We start from the raw sequence: 18845 nt of genomic DNA on the forward strand, positions 1-18845 counted from the left end.
GCCCAGTTTTCAACAAAAACAGCCCAGCAGTTTCTTGGAAACTTAAACATAGACTGGGACCCACAAGCCACTCCCAGGTATAGCCCCAAAAGAAGTGAAAAGAAAGCAGTAACACTGCGTCTATTTGAAGATGACAAGATCTTGCATATAAAAAAACCCAAAGAATCCACAACATAAAAATTTATATGCAATGTCTGTATAAAAACTTGTTTACAATGTTCATAGCAGAATTGTTCGTAATGGCTGAATAGTGGAAAAAAATCCAGAAGTCCATCAACTAATGAATATATAAACAAAATGCTGTATATTCATGCTGTGGAATAGGATGCAACCATGAAAAGGAAAGAAGTGCTGATAAATGCTACAATATGGACCAACCTTGAAAACATTATGCTGAGTGAAAAAAGTCAGAGACAAGAGGCCACATACTTGTATGATTCTATTTCTATGAAATGTCCAGAATAGGAAAATCCATAGAGGCGTAGATTATCGGTTGCCAGGACCTCGGGCAAAGCAGGGTGTATGGAATGACTACTAGAAGATGTGAAGCTTCTTTTGGGATAATGAGCTTGTTCTGAATTCCATAAGGGTGATAGTTCACACCCGTGTGAATATACTAAAAACCACTGTGGGGGCGGCTGTGGGGCTGCTACAATCTTCTCTATTCAACAGATGATAAAATGGAGGTACTAGAGATTAGACCATTTATGCTAAGTCACGAAAGTAGTAAGTGATAAAAATGGGATTCAAACCTAGACACTCTGGCTCCAACATGCAAACTTTTAACTACTATGTCATGCGGAACCTGCAAAGGTCTCTTTCCTAGCAAAATTCAACTAACGAACCAAACAGGTGATACCTTGCTTCCTTTTGAGCTGGAGACAATGATATAAAATAGAGATATTTGTACCGCTTTTGTAGATTAGGTGATATACCCAGATATTCTGTAAGATTCCGATGACATATAATAAAACCTATAAGTACCTTTACAGAAATTGCCTCTCTTCGGATCATTTGGTTCCAATTTTGCCATATGTAAAAGCTTCTACTATCATGGCACAGGAATAAGACTTTTTCCTGCAGAAACTCTACCAGTGTGGACTTGTCTTTTTCTGTTTCACAATGTTACTCGAGCCCTCAGTGTTTACCTTCCTTGTTTAAAATACAGGGATAATAGTGGTATCCCCTTAGAGGACTGGAATTAACACACTTAATACACTTAGGCTACTGCCATGAACATAGGGCTCCTTCATAAGTGCTAGCTATTGTAGTAATAATTAATATTATTACTACCAATGAGAAATGTAAGGTGGGGAGGTGGTATGGTGTTGAGCAAAGGGCAAGGGATTTGAGTCCTAAAACCTGGTTGAAGTCATTCACTAATTTATGTAACTGAGGGTAAGCCACCCATGTTTCTGAGCCTTATTTCCTCATATGTAAAGTGTGAACAATATTTGTACTAGATTCCTGAGGATTCACACAGGGTCCTTCAAATGATACATAATCGTAAATTAGTTAATACATCCTGCACCTAGTTTCTGCCCACAAATTTCTCTTTGGGTGCAATCTACAAAAACACAGAGTTATGTTTATCCCTTGAGTTTTGTCCCTGAAGATATCCCTGGAGTTTGGCAGAAAGGCACAACAAAGGTCACCTCCTAATCCCTTCCCTTCTCTGTCCAGAAGTCTACAAAATCCCCCTCAAAACTTACAAATAGTGTAAAGCCTTACCAGTAAAACCTACTGTGATAAATAGAAGCCACAAAGTTTACTCATACAAAATGCAAGTTCACGTTATATGAGCTAAATGAAGGAACTCAGTAGCCTTCAGAGTATTGCACTGAGGGTTCTGATCTGTCCTAACCAAAATCACAGCTGCGGTTTGGCACACATGGTGAGAGTTACCTTCTCCTGCTTAAATATTGATGGAGATGATCCTGGGCTCTGTGGCTTAGCAGCTCTAAGGATCTTCTGTTCATGTGCACCTTGAGAAGATGTGGCCAGGAGACTATTGTGGCTGGGGGGATGCATCATCCTTCTGCCCTCTTTTCAAGATGGGCTTGTCTGTTTCATCCTTCCCTCCTAGGCCAGAAGATAAGAACTTTAGGAATCATTCTCCCCATTTAAGAATGGGGGCTTGGCAAAGAACAGATCCAATCACTAATTTTATTGTATTATTGGGGTATTTTACTGTAACTCTCACATCTGAAAAGCATCATGTCAATGAGTGTTTGTGTTATCTAATATTTTAACTGATAAGGGCTGAATTGTGTCTCTGCAAAATTCATATGTTGAAGTCCTGACCCCCAGTACCTCAGTATTTGGAGACAGCACCTTTATAGAGGTCATTAAGTCCAAATGAGGCCAGTTACGATGTGTCCTGATCCAATATGACTTATGTCTTTATAAGGAAAGGAGAACAGGACACACAGAGGAATGCCAGAAATGCATAGAGAGAAAAGACCAGACGAAGGCCCTTGGAGAAGGTGGCCATCTGCAAGCCAAGAAGGGAGGCTTCAGGAGAAACCAACTCTGCCAGCACCTTGATCTTGAACTTCCAGACTCTGGAACAGTGAGAAAATAAATTTCTGTTATGTAAGCCATCCAGTCTGCGATATTTTGTTATGGCAGGCCTGCATTTGTCTGTGTTTGCATAGCTATAAAGAAATACCTGAGACTGGGTAATTTGTAAAGAAAAAAGGTTTTGTTGGCTCACAGTTCTGTAGGCTATCCAGGAACCATGGCACCAGCATCTCTTCCTGCTGAGGCTCCAAAAGTTTCTGGTCATGACAGAAGGCAAAGGGAGAGCTGGTGTATCACATGGCAATAGCAGGAGCAAGGGGTGGTGGGAGGATGCCAGGCTCTTCTCAACAACCAGATTGCACATGAACTAACAGAGCAAGAACTCACTCACTGCAATGCAGATGGCCCAAGCCATTCAGGAGAAGTCCACCTCCATGACCAAAACACCTCTCACCAGGCCCCACCTCCAACACTGGAGATTCCATTTCAGCATGAGATTTGGAGGGGACAAACATTCAAACCATAGCACAGCCCTGGTGGACTAATATATTAACCAAATGATAATGGCAACCTCTATTGAGGGAAATAGACAAAACGGAGAAAGAAACCCATATTGCCGAGATTTATGCACTTTCTCCTTCCCTATTCCTTAGAGTAAATAATGGAGGCTGACTCTTCCTGATGGGAGTTAAGGCTCAGAGAAACACACTGATCTGAAGAAATTATTCAAAGCTCAGGAGAGCCTTTCTGCACGGGAATGGTTACAATAAGCCATTATATCAGTTATCTGTTACTGCTTCACACAGTGCCACAAACTGAGCAACTAAAGCAACAAGTGTTGTCTCGCAGTTTCAGTGGGTCAAGAACACAAGACTGGCTAATCTCGGTGGTACTGGCGCAGGGCCACTCACGAAGCTTCAAGCAACATGTTAGCTGGAGTTGCAGAGTCATGAAGTTCCTGAAGCTGTAGGTGCCAGTTCTAAGCTCATTCACATGGCTTATTTCCTCACCTCACAAACCTCTCTCTAGGGCTGATCACAATGTGGCAGCTGACTTCCTCCAGAGCAAGCAATCTGAGACTAAGAGGAAGAACAACCAAGATGGCAGCCACAGTATCTTGTATAACCCACCTGCAGTTTCTTGTATAACCCACTTGCAGTTTCTTGTATAACCCACCTGCAGGAGAGACATATCGTTGGGTCTTCCATGTGTTACTGATCACACATTCCTTCTCCCAAACCCATCCCCCCTGAGTACATACAGATCAATAAAACCCAACATTTCCTTTACATGTACTTGTGGGGGGGGGAAAAAAGAAGAAAGCTGGTGTCAGGTAAAGTAGTAAAGTGGGAAGAGAGTCAAATAGTTATTTACCCATTATATTTGTGAGCAAATAGCATGTCTGGAAAGACCCATCTAATCATAAATAAGACAGAAAGAAAAGGCATGTCATATAATGTTGGCATCACACAGTTAGAAAGCACACACACAACCCACAGCAAGGGAAAATTAGGGTCCTAACCTAGGAGAAGGTATAAATTGACTCTTCATAGTTGGTTTCTGCTACAAAATAACCTTAAACCAGTATTGATTCAATAAAACAGCATCCTAAAGATAAGATGATGAAGCAAGAGGGAGATTGGAAATGAAAGAAATTAAATTGTCAATCACAACCACATCCCTTTGGAAGTCATTAATTAGAAAAAGCAGAGAATAGAATAGTCATCTCTGAAAATCAAATTAATGACATAAAAGAAATACTCCAATACAGATTAAATAGAAAAAAACAATGACAAAGAAACTAATAAATAGAGAACACATGAGAATATTATTGTACCTACAGCAGAAAATCCAACAGATTGACAAAAAGGTGTATTAAAAGGTAAAAGTAAACGTCTCTGAAGTAGAGAAAGTATTGAAGTTGCAAATCGCAAAAGCACAATGTGCCTGGGGAAATTTGGTATAGAAAGCTTACCACCAAGATTTGTCCTAGTAAAGATTTTGAAAATCAATGATAAAGAAAATAGTTCTTCAGGCACCAAGCAGAGAGAGCAAGTCGCTCTAAAGAAAGATGTGATCATGGCTGGTTTTACAGTTTTCTACAAACACCATTCAATAAGAGAAGACATCAAAAAATACCTACAAAGCTCTGAGAAGAGAAGTCACGGTCCAAGAACATCATACCTCCTTAAGATGTCATGAAGACATAAAAGCGACACATACATATTCTCAAACAGGGAAGAACTAAAGATACGTAATGCCTAGGAGCCTTTCTTTCATTTAAAATTAAAAAATTGCTTGGCCTTAAAATTCATCGGCCAGAGATGGTGGCTCACACCTGTAATCCCAGCACTTTGGGAGGCCGAGGTAGGCAGACAAGGTCAGGAGATCAAAACCATCCTTGCCAACATGGTGAAACCCCATCTCTACTAAAAATACAAAAATGAGTCGGGCATGGCGGTGCGTGCCTGTAATCGCAGTTACTCGGGAGGGTGAGGCAGGAGAACTGCTTGAACCTGGGAGGCAGAGGTTGCAGTGAGCCAACATGGTGCTACTGCACTCCAGCCTGGCGACAGAGCAAGACTCCATCTCAAAAAAAAAAAAAAATTATCAATTACAGAATGAATTTAAGTGTAGAACTCATGAAGGTAGAAGCTATGATGAAACAGTAGGTAATCAGCACCTAATCCATTTAAATATAAAGCTAACACTTAAAATATACAAGTTATGGTCATAGAACAGAATATGCATGTTATAAACCTAGACAATAAAAAATAATAATAACACTATAAGCAACAAAAATTGACACTGAGGGAGGGGAGCTATGAAACACTCAACGATGGTGAAAGGACTCATTCCTTCATTTTTCAAAGCAGTCTCAACAGATACTTTCCTGAAACCTCAATATGAGTTTACCAAAAACAAAACAAACAAACAAACAAGAACCTCCTTATGTCATAAGGAGTGAAATCTTGTAATGTTTCTCAAAACTTCTCTCTCTTTCTTAACTTTAAAATCATCTTGAGGTAACAGTCACAACTATTCTTGGCATGGTATTTATCTAAAAATTAAGAATTCATTCAGTATTTTTCTTCTATTTAGTTAAATCTAAAAAGTTGAATTTAAAAATAACATCTAGCATAGCATTCCATTTTTACGAATGTATTAACGATACAATTATCCATTTGTTCTTCCCCTTCTTTCTGAATAAATATATAGAGAAAGTGCTGAAATAACAGCCTAACAATTGTGATAGCAATTTCTGGGTAACTGGCTTGGATGCTTATTTTTATTTTTATCTTTATGCTTTTACATTCATTGATTTCTTTACAATTTATAAGCATCATTCATTGGAAAAAAATGGAGACAAATATGTCAAGATGTCATCCATGGTTAAAACTAGCTTGTAGGACCAGAAGCAATTATTTTCTTCCTTATATTTTGATGTTTTCTCAATTATTTTGAAGTGGAAATTTTTAAACAAAAGGAAAAACATTAAAATTGGGAGAGATTTTAAAAGTCATCTAGTCCAGACCTTTTGTTTAATAAATTTAAATAAATGCAACACACATTTATTAAGTGCCTACTGTGTGCAGATCAATTCAAAGATGAATAGGATGTAGGCTTTGCCCTTAAACCAGTGCTGTGCTGGAGTTGGCTTGTGATAGCTCATGAGGGTTTATTTTCAAGTTTTCAGGAATTTAGGGTGCTAGTTGTTACATACAGCTATTATTTAAAATTACATTATATACTTCACTGTAGTATTTTTCATGCTGGTGAATATCTTTAATCCTATTTTGATATGCCACATTATAAATAAAAATGGGCTACCAACAGTGCCTTTCTTAAAAAATTATACCCAGATGTAGTGTCTCATACTTGTAGTTCCAGCTACTTGAGAGGCTAAGGCAGGAAGATCACTTGAGCCTCGGAGGCTGAGGCTGGTGTGAGCCATGATGGCATCACCTGCATTCCAGCTCACGTGAGAAAGCAAGAAAAAATTACTAAATTTTGTCTCAAAAAAACAAATGATACAAAGTTATAATTAAATAAATTACATTAAAATTCTTAAATTGTGTCTCAAAAATTACACAAACTTATAATTAAATTATATTAAAAAGAAAAGTATGATGCAAATGTAACTTTTGCCATTAAAAGTATTGGTAATTTTTAAAAGCAATTAAAAGTATTTTTTCCATTAAAAATAATAAGTACCCAGACAGTTCCAAGTGATTTTATTCCATGCGCTGTTACCTGAGCTCTTGGGAGCCGTTTCGCATGTTGCCTCTGTCTGGTGGAAACCTGTGCCATGGGGTGCCGTGGGGGCTACTGCACACCTCTTCTCAACTCTCCTTCAAGGACATCGCATTGAGAGGCTAAATTTGGCTTTTGCGGGAGGATTTTCACCATGGAAAGCATTAACTGCTACACATTTGAGCTTCACTATTTTAAAGAAGCCATGAGAAAAAACGGGAATGATGTAGATTGTACTTCAATGTGTGCCACGCTTGTAGCTATGACGTGAATATCACAAATTTAAGGAAAGAAATACTCTTCCAGTATTTGGAAACTGTCACTCAATTCAGTAATCACTCATGTTACTGACAAATGAATGAAGTTACAACTATGTCTTCATTGTTTCAGTTTTGTCTTGCTAATGCAAATGGAAATACCAACCAACTGCCATGGCAGAACTACATTCGTTCCCCAATTGCAACCGTACGTTGGCAACAGTTACTGGAGTACAGTTAATACCAATGAAAACATCTTGTGAGAATCAATTGACTAATTGGAATTGACAATAAAAAGTATCATACGATATAATATTGTATTATTATATTTAAATGGCATGCTATATCCTCTTTATATTGGTGAAAGTTGTAATAAACATATGAGTGCGTGTGCAAGTGCTCACATATAGTTTCTTTTATAGTTGGTCGTTACACATTTACCAACACAAAACTGTTCATAATCTAGTGTGAAGGAAAAATCTGTGAAAAACGATCAATAACGAAACGCAGAATGAAAGAATCAAAGTCATATCCTATGAGGGAACAGCGTGATCATCTGCCTGGTGAAAGAAAGCAAGGAAAGGATCTAAGGTTCAGAAGGATGATGAGAATGGTGCAGTTGATTCCGTCTGCCAGCAAAATCAATCATTGCCAGAACTCAGCAGCCTTTCTCCCAGCAGCCCATGGAGAATGACACTCTTTTCCCTCATTCTGCTTGTATGCTGTATGCGCATGAAACCAGGTTCATTTTAAACCAAATTCACTGAGATTTTGTGCTATCAAGATGCCTTGGAGTGACGTGGTCAATAAACCGAGAACCAGGAAGAGATTTCTCCTCTCCAAATCACCGTTCCATCCCTTCCGTCATTCTTCTGTGATTCTTCCCACGGGAATCCTTTTACACCTGCAAGCCTGAGCAGTCAAAAGAACTATGGCACATTTCGACATACGACAGGGGAATTTTCTTTCTTTCTTTTTACATATTTTTTCTTTTTTGAGGCGGAGTCTCGCTGTGTCACCCCGGCTGGAGTGAAGTGGCGCCATCTTGGCTCACTGCAAGCTCCGCCTCCCGGGTTCCCGCCATTCTCTCGCCTCAGCCTCCCGAGTAGCTGGGACCACAGGCGCCACCACCACGCCCGGCTAATTTTTTGTATTTTTAGTAGAGATGGGGTTTCACCGTGGTCTCGATCTCCTGACCCCGTGATCCACCCACCTCGGCCTCCCAAAGTGCTGGGATCACAGGCGTGAGCCACCGCGCCCGGCCAGGACAGGGGAATGTTCTAAAGAGACACACATCCCTAACTGAGGCAGAAGCTTCATCTGAGGATGCAGGAAGTTGAATGGTCACTGTGTCATTGCCTCTTCTTCTAAACAGAAATGGAATCAGTGGGAATAATTATAGAACTGGAGAATATATAAAAATTACCTCTAAAATAAACCTATGTCCTTCCTAAGAAGTAGCCATGCTCACCAGATGGAGTGGAAAGGCAACTGGGGAAGTGGGTCAGTCCCACCTGGGCCTTCACGCAGCTGGGTGACCCAAGACCTTCATTTTTATCATCTGTAAAATGAAAGTGTTCAACAGGCTGTTTTTCATGTCTTTTTTCCGCCCTAATGGTTCTTAATTCTAAGGAGTAGCAGAGTAGAGATCTCTCTCTAAGGAAATTTAAGAAGTTCTTAGCCCCAAATAGAGTCTGTTTTGCTACAATGCATGTTTCTGCAATTTAAATTAACTCATCCATGACTGACGATTTGGGGAATATCTGAATGGGAGAAAAGGCGTGCTGATTCACAGCTTTTACCAGCAGTTTAGATTTTGTGCCTCCAAGTAATAATAGCTTCATGCAAAGTCCACCAGCTCAGCTGAACACAGCCAGGCATGAAGGATTCAGCACAGCACTGCACACCCAGCTGACTCAAGTATGCTCCAAAAGCTCACAGTCAGAGCATCTCAGACGAGCTAGCTGGAAATGCAGAATCCCAGGCCTTACTCCAGGCTGACTGAATCAAAATCTGCATTTGAACAATATCCCTAGGTTATTCATATGCATATTAGAGATTGAAAAACCTTGGTACCCTCAACATTCATTCATGACACTTTCTGCTGCTCCTGCTACTCAACTCAGTTTTACTTGGACCTGTTTATTAAGAGGCTCTCCCACTTCTGTTAAGCTACTGATAAGGTTTGGCCGTGTCCCCACCCAAATCTTATCTTGAATTGTAGTTCCCATAGTCCCCACTGTCATGGGAGGGACCTGGTGGGAGGTAATTGAATCATGGGGGCGGTTACCCTCATACTGTTCTCGTGATACTGAGTGAGTTCTTATGAGATCTGATGGTTTTATAAGGGGCTTTTCCCATCTTCACTCTGCACTTTTCCTTGCTGCTGCCATGGGAAGAAGGACGTGTTTGCTTTTCCTTCCGCCACGACTGTACGTTTCCTGAGGCCCCCCCAGCACTGCGGAATTGTGAGTCAGTTAAACCTCTTTTCTTTATAAATTACCCAGTCTCGGGTGCTTCTTCATAGCAGCATTACAACGGACTAATACAGCTATCTACAATTTTGTTTTGGTTTTAAGGGATTGAAACTGTCATTTTAACTATGATTCTTCCTCCTAGGATTGCTAATGTTTTTGTCAGTACTGCGGCTAAAAATTTGCAACATTCTTTTTCCCACAAGGCTTGTTACATTTTAGCACATGATTTTGTGATATGTAAAGTTTTTTATGATCTTATATATAACATTATAGCAGAAATGCCAATATGCTGCTTCAGTCCAGTTCTATCTTTATTAAACTAAGTTACTGAAAAATAAATGTATCCTTTTTTATGCTAATGTGGACTATTCAGGAAAAGAAGGAAAAGTAATTTTCGCTTCTTTTTTACCAGCCCAACCTCAGGAGGGTTGCTTTCGTTTCCCTCTTCCCTAAACCCACACTCTACCACTGAAAGTGGTGTCTCTGTTCCTGGCTCTTGGTATGGGAACCACAATGAGTATGAATTACTGATCATAAAAATATTTTGGTCTGATATTTAAAAATTCATTGTATCCTCATCCTAATAAACCCAGTAACCCTTTGTGAGGGTACAAAAAAAAAAAGGCATGTTTGCTTTCCTGGGGGCTTCTCTTCCAGTTCACCTGGGTAGAATTCTGGGTGTAGTTCCTACCTCTACCACTAGGGACCACTCCCGTCCCCAGGGACCTTGCACATGTCTCAGTCATGGACCCACAGCATCTGTCCCAGTCCCCAGAGCTCAATCACTGGGCAAGGAAAGTTCCCAAGAAGGGACTCCGCTTCACTTCGGTTTTCTGTGAGCCACGTTTTCTACTTATAGACCCGGGAGGTAGAAGCTGACCCAGTGTCCCACCGGGTCCTCCTCTGGTGGTCATGGTCAAACCAGCTTGCACACCCCTGAGGCTGGAGAGGAGCATGTCGCCCAGCCCGCAGGGCCCCGCGCTGTGGCTCTCAGACCTCTCCTGTTAGCTTCAGCGAGGTTCTCCTTCTGGCCTAAGGAAGCTGCTCTTCTTCCAAACCATCTCTATCAAAGTAGGTTGCCAGCCACTATGGTCTACTAGAATTGAGTCTCCCTATTTGAAAAAAAGGTTTCGTCTTTAAAAAGAAAAAAAAGAGTCCAAGGAAGAAGCCGATTTTGTTTATATTTAGTTGAAATATTGTTCCCTAATCCTCCATTATCATTTTCATGTCCCTCTATCCTTCAGCATTCTTTATTATTCCAGGGCTAGACCTGCCATGGGTCTGATCACACCATTAAAAATGTGACTTAAAAGCCTGTATGTGCACACCCAGGAAGGCTGCCTCATTGGCGGAGCACTGCAGGGCCCTTCTCAAATGGACCACCATCACTGGGCCAGAGGCAGTGACCCCTGAACATTACTTATACCTCCATGAGGAACTAGTGAGGCTAGAGTGCCCAGATATTTGGCCTACCAACAGTACTGATGTTTCTGTAAAGGTATTTTTAGATGCAATTAACATTTAAGTTATAATTTAAATGTTAAAAGATAACTGCATTTGTAGATGCAATTAACATTTAAATTAAATTATTATTATGGAAAGGAAGACGGGAAGGAAGGAAAGAAGGAAGGAAAAGAAAGAGAGAGAGGAGAGAGAGAGAGAAAAGAAAGAAAGAGAAGAAAAGGAAAAGGAAAGGAAAGGGAGAAAGAGGAAAGAGAGAGAGAGGGAGAAAGGGAGAAAGAGAGGGAGAGGGAAAGGGAGAGGGAGGGAGGGAAGGAAGGAAGAAAGGAAGGAAGGAAGCAAGGAAGGAAGGAAGGAAGGAACAGGAGGAGGGAAGGAAGGAAGGAGAAAGGGGAGAGAGAAGGAGGGAGAGAAGAAAGTAGGGAGAAAAAAATAACACCAGGTGGCAATGAGTGATTTCATGACTTACAAGATTTGAAATTGGGCAGACTGACAGCTTCACTGCTAAGGAGCTTCTAAGCTGAAATGAAAACTATGAATCCCAGACTTTTCCCCACATTTGCCTCCCACATTGCTGTGCATATAAGCACTAGGTTCCTGTCCCTCTGACTTCACAACAGAGAAATAGATACTGGAATTCTTGTATATATCAGCTTTTTAACCACTGCTATATCTTTCTGGGGCTCTTGTTAAAGTAGTAAGATTAATTTACATAATGAAAAGTGTTTTTCTTTCCTTTTCCTTTTTTTTTTCTTTTTTTTGAGATGGAGTCTTGCTCTGTTGCCCAGGCTGGAGTGCAGTGGTGTGATCTTGGCTCACTGCAACCTCTGTCTCTGGGGTTCAAGTGATTCTCCTGCCTCAGCCTCCTGAGTAGCTGGGATTACAGGCCTGTCCCACCAGATCTGGCTAATTTTTGTATTTTTAGTAGAGACGGGGTTTCACCATGTTGTCCAGGCTGGTCTTGAACTCCTGACCTCAAGCAATCCACCCACCTCGGCCTCCCAAAGAGCTGGGATTACAGGCATGGGCCACCGCGCCCTGACGAAAAGTGTTTTTCTACAGGACACATTAGCACTTTGATCAACCACTAGTTCAGAGCCTCAGAAGTCCCTAAAAAGTGGTTCTCAACCCTGGGGGCACATTGAAATCACCAGAAGAGTTTGTCAAAGCTACTGATGCTCCAGCCCCATCAAATATGATTAACTCAGAATCCCCTGTGTAGACCATGCAGAGGAAACTTCTTTAAGCTCCCGTAGTGACCTGGACATGCAGCCAGAGGGGAGAAACCCCGTCCTGAAGAACCAGAAGTGGGCCACCACCACTATTTGTCTGTGAACTAATGTCACAGTCATTACTCAATGGAGCCCGTAGTAAATTGGCTAGTATAGACTTATTTCTCAGCTTGACTCTCAGCTTGGCTCTCTGGGGGACCCGATGTCCTTTCGGGCTCAGCTTACCGGTCATTTGACATTTCAGCCTCCATCCAGCATCAGCAACACCACCAGCACCATGGTGGCATGGTGCCAAGAGCAGAGGTTCAGGGTCATATACATGCTCACCTGACTTACAAGCCGAGGCATTGGGCAGTGACCCTTCGTTTGCATCTCTGTAAAATAGGAAGAATTATCAAAATACCATGGGGTTGTCTGTAATATTAATGCAGTATGTGTAACATTCACTGCCATAGCTAGCAAAATAAATTACTGCTGTGGTAATAGAGGTTCTTATCAAGAGCTCAACAGGTAAGAGTCAGGAGGTGCTTCTGGGATTCCAATAATTTGGAATGAAATGATGATGAATTGCAATTTGGTCGCAAGTCAAAACAAGACAAACTGATAGGACTTGAGGTAGGAAGTGCTTGTGTTTGCTCTCTGTGGCAGCCATTGAGGCTGCCCTCAGATCTGTGACTCAGGCCTTGATCCTTTATGACGTTTCTTGACATCCTTTCCTGCCCTCCCCACGACTGCTGCCTTCTCAGCCTGCACGAGCCAGCCAGGATGATGGTGACTGATACTCTCCAGTCTCTGTCCATTGTAGCATGATTTGTAATAATAAAGAGTGAGAATAACAGACATATTCAACAATAAAGGGGAAGTTGAATACATGATGTCTTTGTTTTTCAATGGAATCTGAAGAATTTCAAAAGAATTACAAAATGCTCACAATATAATTTTAACTGATCCGAAAGCAAGATCAAACTGATGATGTAGGTCACTTTTAATTGTGCTTGTAGGTGAGTGTTTGGAAAAATAACCGCTATATCGAGCACCTATGATTAGAAGCTGATCTTGAACCTTACCTCACATGCTCATCTGAGACTAGCCAAGTATTCCTTGTTTTAAAGAGTCAGTTACCTTGTCAGTATATCTATTAAATGACAGTATCTACCCAGTCACCTTCGGTGCTTTAGGAATTAGGTGGGGAGGAAGATTAATTGAAAAAGATAGCTAATTTTTTTTCTAAAAATGTTTACCTTTAGACATTTCTCTGGCTCCTCAAGATATCTCAGAGATCAAATTTCATCTATTTTGTGTGTGTGTGTGTCCCAGATTAAGGCTTTCCACTATTTTTCCTTGGAAGCACATGCAGTAGCTGGCATGCACAGCTTGGACACACCTTCATAAGCTGACAGATTATTCTGGGAGCTGTGTGTTTATCTAAAAGTCTTAATGCCAAGGAAGATGAGGAAAAAAAGCCATTGAAAGGTAACTGGAAATCTCTCCCCCAGTGAACAGATAGAAAAAGCCCCACGGGCTCTCAGGAAGAACTTTCGGGAACTTTGAAAATGGATTCACATTCAGAAAATCTTGTTTTGTGACCCTTGTTTCTCACCCAGACCAAATCTGAGTTACAGGCAGTTCAAAACAAGTACAAACAGGGCTCGTGGTGTTACTAGGTTGGCTTATTTTCTGGAAATACAAGATCTTTCCAGAACTTCTTTATTAATTGATATGAGTAAAACTTTCCCCCTTTCCTGTCCATCAGACAGAAATAGTCACACCTCAGAAAATGACTAAGTGTTTTTATAGTAAACCTCACATGAAGGCTTCAGGGAAGTGACTGGGGCAGGGGCACCTCTTGCACCACAAATGCCTTATGTGGATGTGAATGCTTTAAATATTATATCAGGTCCAGAGTTTATTACAGTCCCCGTAAGTTTCTCAGAGGTGAAAAGGCAATAATCCAATAGTCAGCCAAATGGGGACTTGGAAATGGTATTTGTGCTTAGCCTTCTACTTGTTATGTTGTTTTCCCAAATACCCCTCATCAGGTTGAGAAGCTAAATGCTAAGGCGTCACCCTGGCCTCCTTTCTCCTAAGTCAGAGACTGTCAGTCTGGGTTAGGTTCCAGGAACCTGTATTTTCCAAAAGCTTTAGACATGATTTTAGTATGTTTAAGACTTGAAGTTCGCAAGCTTGTCAGGGAAACATTATCCTATGTTGTAAATAATTATATTGATAAATTAACATACAGAGGCAGAATGCTATGAATTAACAACTATAATATTTAGAAATGTTTTTCAGCAATGCTGTGAAAAGAATTTTGCTATATGTATAATAAAAGTTAATAACCCTTAATACCCCACTATTGTTAGCCTGGCGTGGTAGCACACAACCTGTAGTCCTAGCTACTCAGGAGACTGACACGGGAGGACTGCTTGAGCCTGGGAGGTCAAGGTTGCAGTGAAACATGATCACGTGACTGCACTCCAGCCTGGGCGACAGAGCAAGACCCTGTCTCATAATAATAATAATAATAATCTACTTATTAAACTCCTGGTAAGTAGCTCTTGCTATATGTAAAAATATATGGAATTGCGTCTCATTTTATGTAAGAACTAAATGAAAATCTTGCATATTTTATTGGTTACTGACCCACCATTAAGAACCATAATAATAATCATTGATGCTATTATAGGCAATCTGAAAATAGGGCAGTTTGTAAGAGATACTGTCTGTTAGCATTTAACCGGGAAAACAAAAAGCTCTTCAAGCATTTACACAAAGGAAACTCATTGCAGGGAGAGGGTAACATGGGTGCGGAAGGAACTGAGAAGCCACATTGAGGCAGCAGATAACCTGGGGATTTGCAACAGCAGGAAACTACTGCTGCCCTTAGGCTGGGGGCAAGAGAAGGAGGTAATGCCACCTGGGACCTGGGAGCAGCTCCATCTAATGGAAGCTGGAACCACCTCAGGTATGTCTGTCTGGTCAGAGCAGGATTCACAATGGGGTGCAGCTGCTAACAGACACACCACAGAAAGCTATGGGGGAGGAAAGCAATGGCCCTCCCTCTCCCTCCCAGCCCTCCAGTCTCTCATCAATTAGCTGAACCCAATGGAAAGCCAACTGACCTGGGAGCCTGGGAAGCACATCCCTGGTGTTGATGCTCCTGGATACAGAGCAGGGCAGGGGCAGGATGAGGAATGGATCTGTGGGCAACAGACAGAGAGAGGTCCAGCACGGAGAGTCAGAGATGCTGTGGAAGTAAGTACCTGGGTGATTAAAAGTGTAAAGGGAGGGGAAAGATGGTTAAAAACAAAGAAGGTTGACAAAGTTTAATTACAGGCCAAGAAAGAATGATTGACTATGAACTTCAAACTGGAACAACAGGCAGAGATCAGGCTTTCTGCTTCTGCTATGAATTAGACCCTCAATTATTAAAGAATTAAAGAATTAAATTCAAGCATTAAAGAATACTGAAAAAAATACAATACATTGTGTACAGGTGAAATGTATATTGCGAACCCCAAAGACCTGAGACAGGTCTCAGTTAATTTAGAAAGTTTATTTTGCCGAAGTTGAGGATGTGCACGCCCGGCACAGCCTCAGGAGGTCCTGACGACATGCGCCCAAGGTGGGCAGAGCATAGTTTTGTTTTATACATTCAAGGAAGACATGAGATGTCAATCAACATAGGCAAGATGAACACTGATTCAGTCTGGAAAGGCAGGACAACTAGAACCAAAAGAGGAAGACTCAAGCGGTGAGGGGCTTCCAGGTCATAGGCAGATAACGGATAAATGGCTGCATTCTTTTGAGTTTCAGATGAGCCTCTCCAAAGGAGGAATCAGATATGCGTTTGTCTCAGTGAGCACAGGGGTGACTTTGAGTAGAATGGGAGGCAGGTTGGCCCTAAGCAGTTCCCAGCTTTGCTTTTCTCTTTACCCTAGTGGTTTGGGGACCCTAAGGTTCATTTTCCTTTCACAATATCAAAAGTCATACTGATGTGGTCATTATTAAGAACTGTTCTTTATTTAAAACATCTCATGACTCTCAGGTTTCAGAAATATAAATTAGTCTAAGGGATAGTATACATACTAGAGAAAAGGAAGATGGAAAAGGATATCTGATTTTCTTAGAATCACTTATAAGTAACTCAGTTGACAGTGAATAATTTTTCTTAAGTATAATGAAATTGTATTAATATTAACATTCATCTCTCTTTTTTTTTTTTTTGAGATGGAGTTTCACCCTTGTTGCCCAGGCTGGAGTGCGATGGCACAATCTCAGCTCACTGCAGCCCCTACCTCCCGGGTTCAAGCAATTCTTCTGCATCAGCCACAGGAGTAGCTGGGATTACAGGTGCCCACTGCCATGCCCGGCTCAATTTTTTTTTTTTTTGTATTTTTAGTAGAGATGGGGGTTCTCTATGTTGGTCAGGCTGCTCTCGAACTCCTGACCTCCTGACCTCAGGTGATCCACCCGCCTTGGCCTCCCAAAATACTGGGATTACAAGCATGAGCCACTGCTCCCGACCTTAAAATTCTTCTTTTCTTTTGTCTGCCACAGTGAATTTAAATGGACAACGCTTCTGATTTATAATCAGTTATATGTTCTTATTCTTTGAGTTTTTTTTAATGTCCAAAAGGCTACTTCAAATAATTCTATATTTTATGAAACTCAATTTGGATATAAGATATATTAACTTTATTCCTAAGCTTCATTCAAATATTTAGTCTTAGAATTTGCATTTTTATTCTAGTTTGGAAATTTACATCTATATTAGATATGCTAGTTTCTGGATGGTCTATAGATAAGGAAAAGAATGAAAGAGAGAAGAGAAGAGAAGGAGGGGAGGGGAGGGGAGGGAAAGAAGGGAAGGGAAGGGAAGGGAGGAGAGAAAAAGCATCCAAGCAAGAATTTGAATCCCTTCAAAGTCTATTAAGTGAAATGCAGGTAAATAATAGCTACACTAAGAAAAAAAAAACTATAACCTATCCAAAGAAAATACTTTTACTTTAAAAAGTCATTGGCTTACCTTGTTTATATCAATTTAATTTTTACCGTATAAAATACACTTTGTATCAGATAGGTAGACTATATTTGTTTTTTTCTAATCTCCCTATGTGCAATAATATCTTTGTACTATGTCATTCTACTCACAGATTTAATTCTAAACTTCCTTTGCTACAAATATCTTAAAATAAAAATTATTTAAATGTTAGTTTCTGTCTTGCTGTGATCGTGAAAAACATGATCTTATAGACCCAACAAGCTCAGTGATCCCTAGCAGAATAAAAACAAAGCACAGTTGACTTTAAGCATATCATAGGTAAACTTCTAAAAACCAGAGGCAAAGAAAAAATCTTGAAAGCAGACAGAAAGAAATGGCACATTACATAAGGGAACAAGAATTATTTCTAACTTTTCATAAGAAGCAAGAGAGACCAAAAGATAATAGGATGTCATAATGAACATACTGGAAGAAAAAAATAGCTTTCAAACCAGGACATTATATCCAGAAATAAAGTTTTTCAAAATGAAGTTACAATAGACATTTCAGATCAAAAAAAAAAAAAAAAGAAAAAAAAAGAAAAGTCTGGAAGAATTAGCCTACAGAAGACTTCATTAATTGAAATACTAACCAAAATTATTCAGGATGAAGGAAGGTGACAGCAGATACAATCACAAATCTATAAGAAGGAAATGATGACACAAGTAATGTTAAATACATGGGTAAATAGAAATAACTTTAAAGAAGGCATGTGACTGTTTAAAGGAAAATGATTACACTGTATTGTGGAATTTATAACACATGTGAATGTAATGTATAGCACAAAAGGTAAATGAAACTGTATTGATGAAAGTTTCTTACATTTTACATGAGATGATAGAACATAACTTCTAAGTACACTGTGAAAAATGAAGGATACATATTATAATCCCTAGAGCAACTATAAAATATGATGCAAAAAGTTTAGCTGAAAAAGAATAGAAAATTAAAGTGAAATGTCTAAAGTTACTCATTTAACCCTTCAAAACAGAGAAGAGGAACAAGAGATTTTTTTAAATATGGGGAAAAATAGAACACAATAGCAAAATGATAGATCTAAATCTAATCACACTAATGATTACACTAAATATAAGAGGACTTTACGTAAGAAAAAACTCGGGAGGCTGAGGCAGGGGAATGGCATAAACCCGGGAGGCGGAGCTTGCAGTGAGCTGAGATCCGGCCACTGCACTCCAGCCCGGGTGACAGAGCGAGACTCCATCTCAAAAAAAAAAAAAAAAAAAAGAAAGAACGCATTTAACAAAACTCAACTCACTAATGATAGAAGTAAAGGTAACTTTCCCAAGATAAAATACTCCTGTGAAAATTCTGCAGATACGATATTTGATAGTGAAGCATTGAAAACCTCCTGCTTAAAATGAAACAAAAAGCAAGGATATCAACTCCCACCACTTCTATTTAACAAGATATGGGCATTCCTAGACAATGCAATAAGGAAAGCAATAGAAATAAAACTTGTAACTATTGGATGGGGTAAATCTGTTGTTCTCATTTGTTGACAAAATTATTTGGTGGAAAAGTCTAAGGACTCTTCAAAGCAACTACTAGAACAAATAAATGAGTTTAGCAAGGTTAT

Source organism: Colobus angolensis, unplaced genomic scaffold (assembly GCF_000951035.1).
Source record: "Colobus angolensis palliatus isolate OR3802 unplaced genomic scaffold, Cang.pa_1.0 Scaffold432, whole genome shotgun sequence".
Classification (NCBI taxonomy): domain Eukaryota; kingdom Metazoa; phylum Chordata; class Mammalia; order Primates; family Cercopithecidae; genus Colobus; species Colobus angolensis.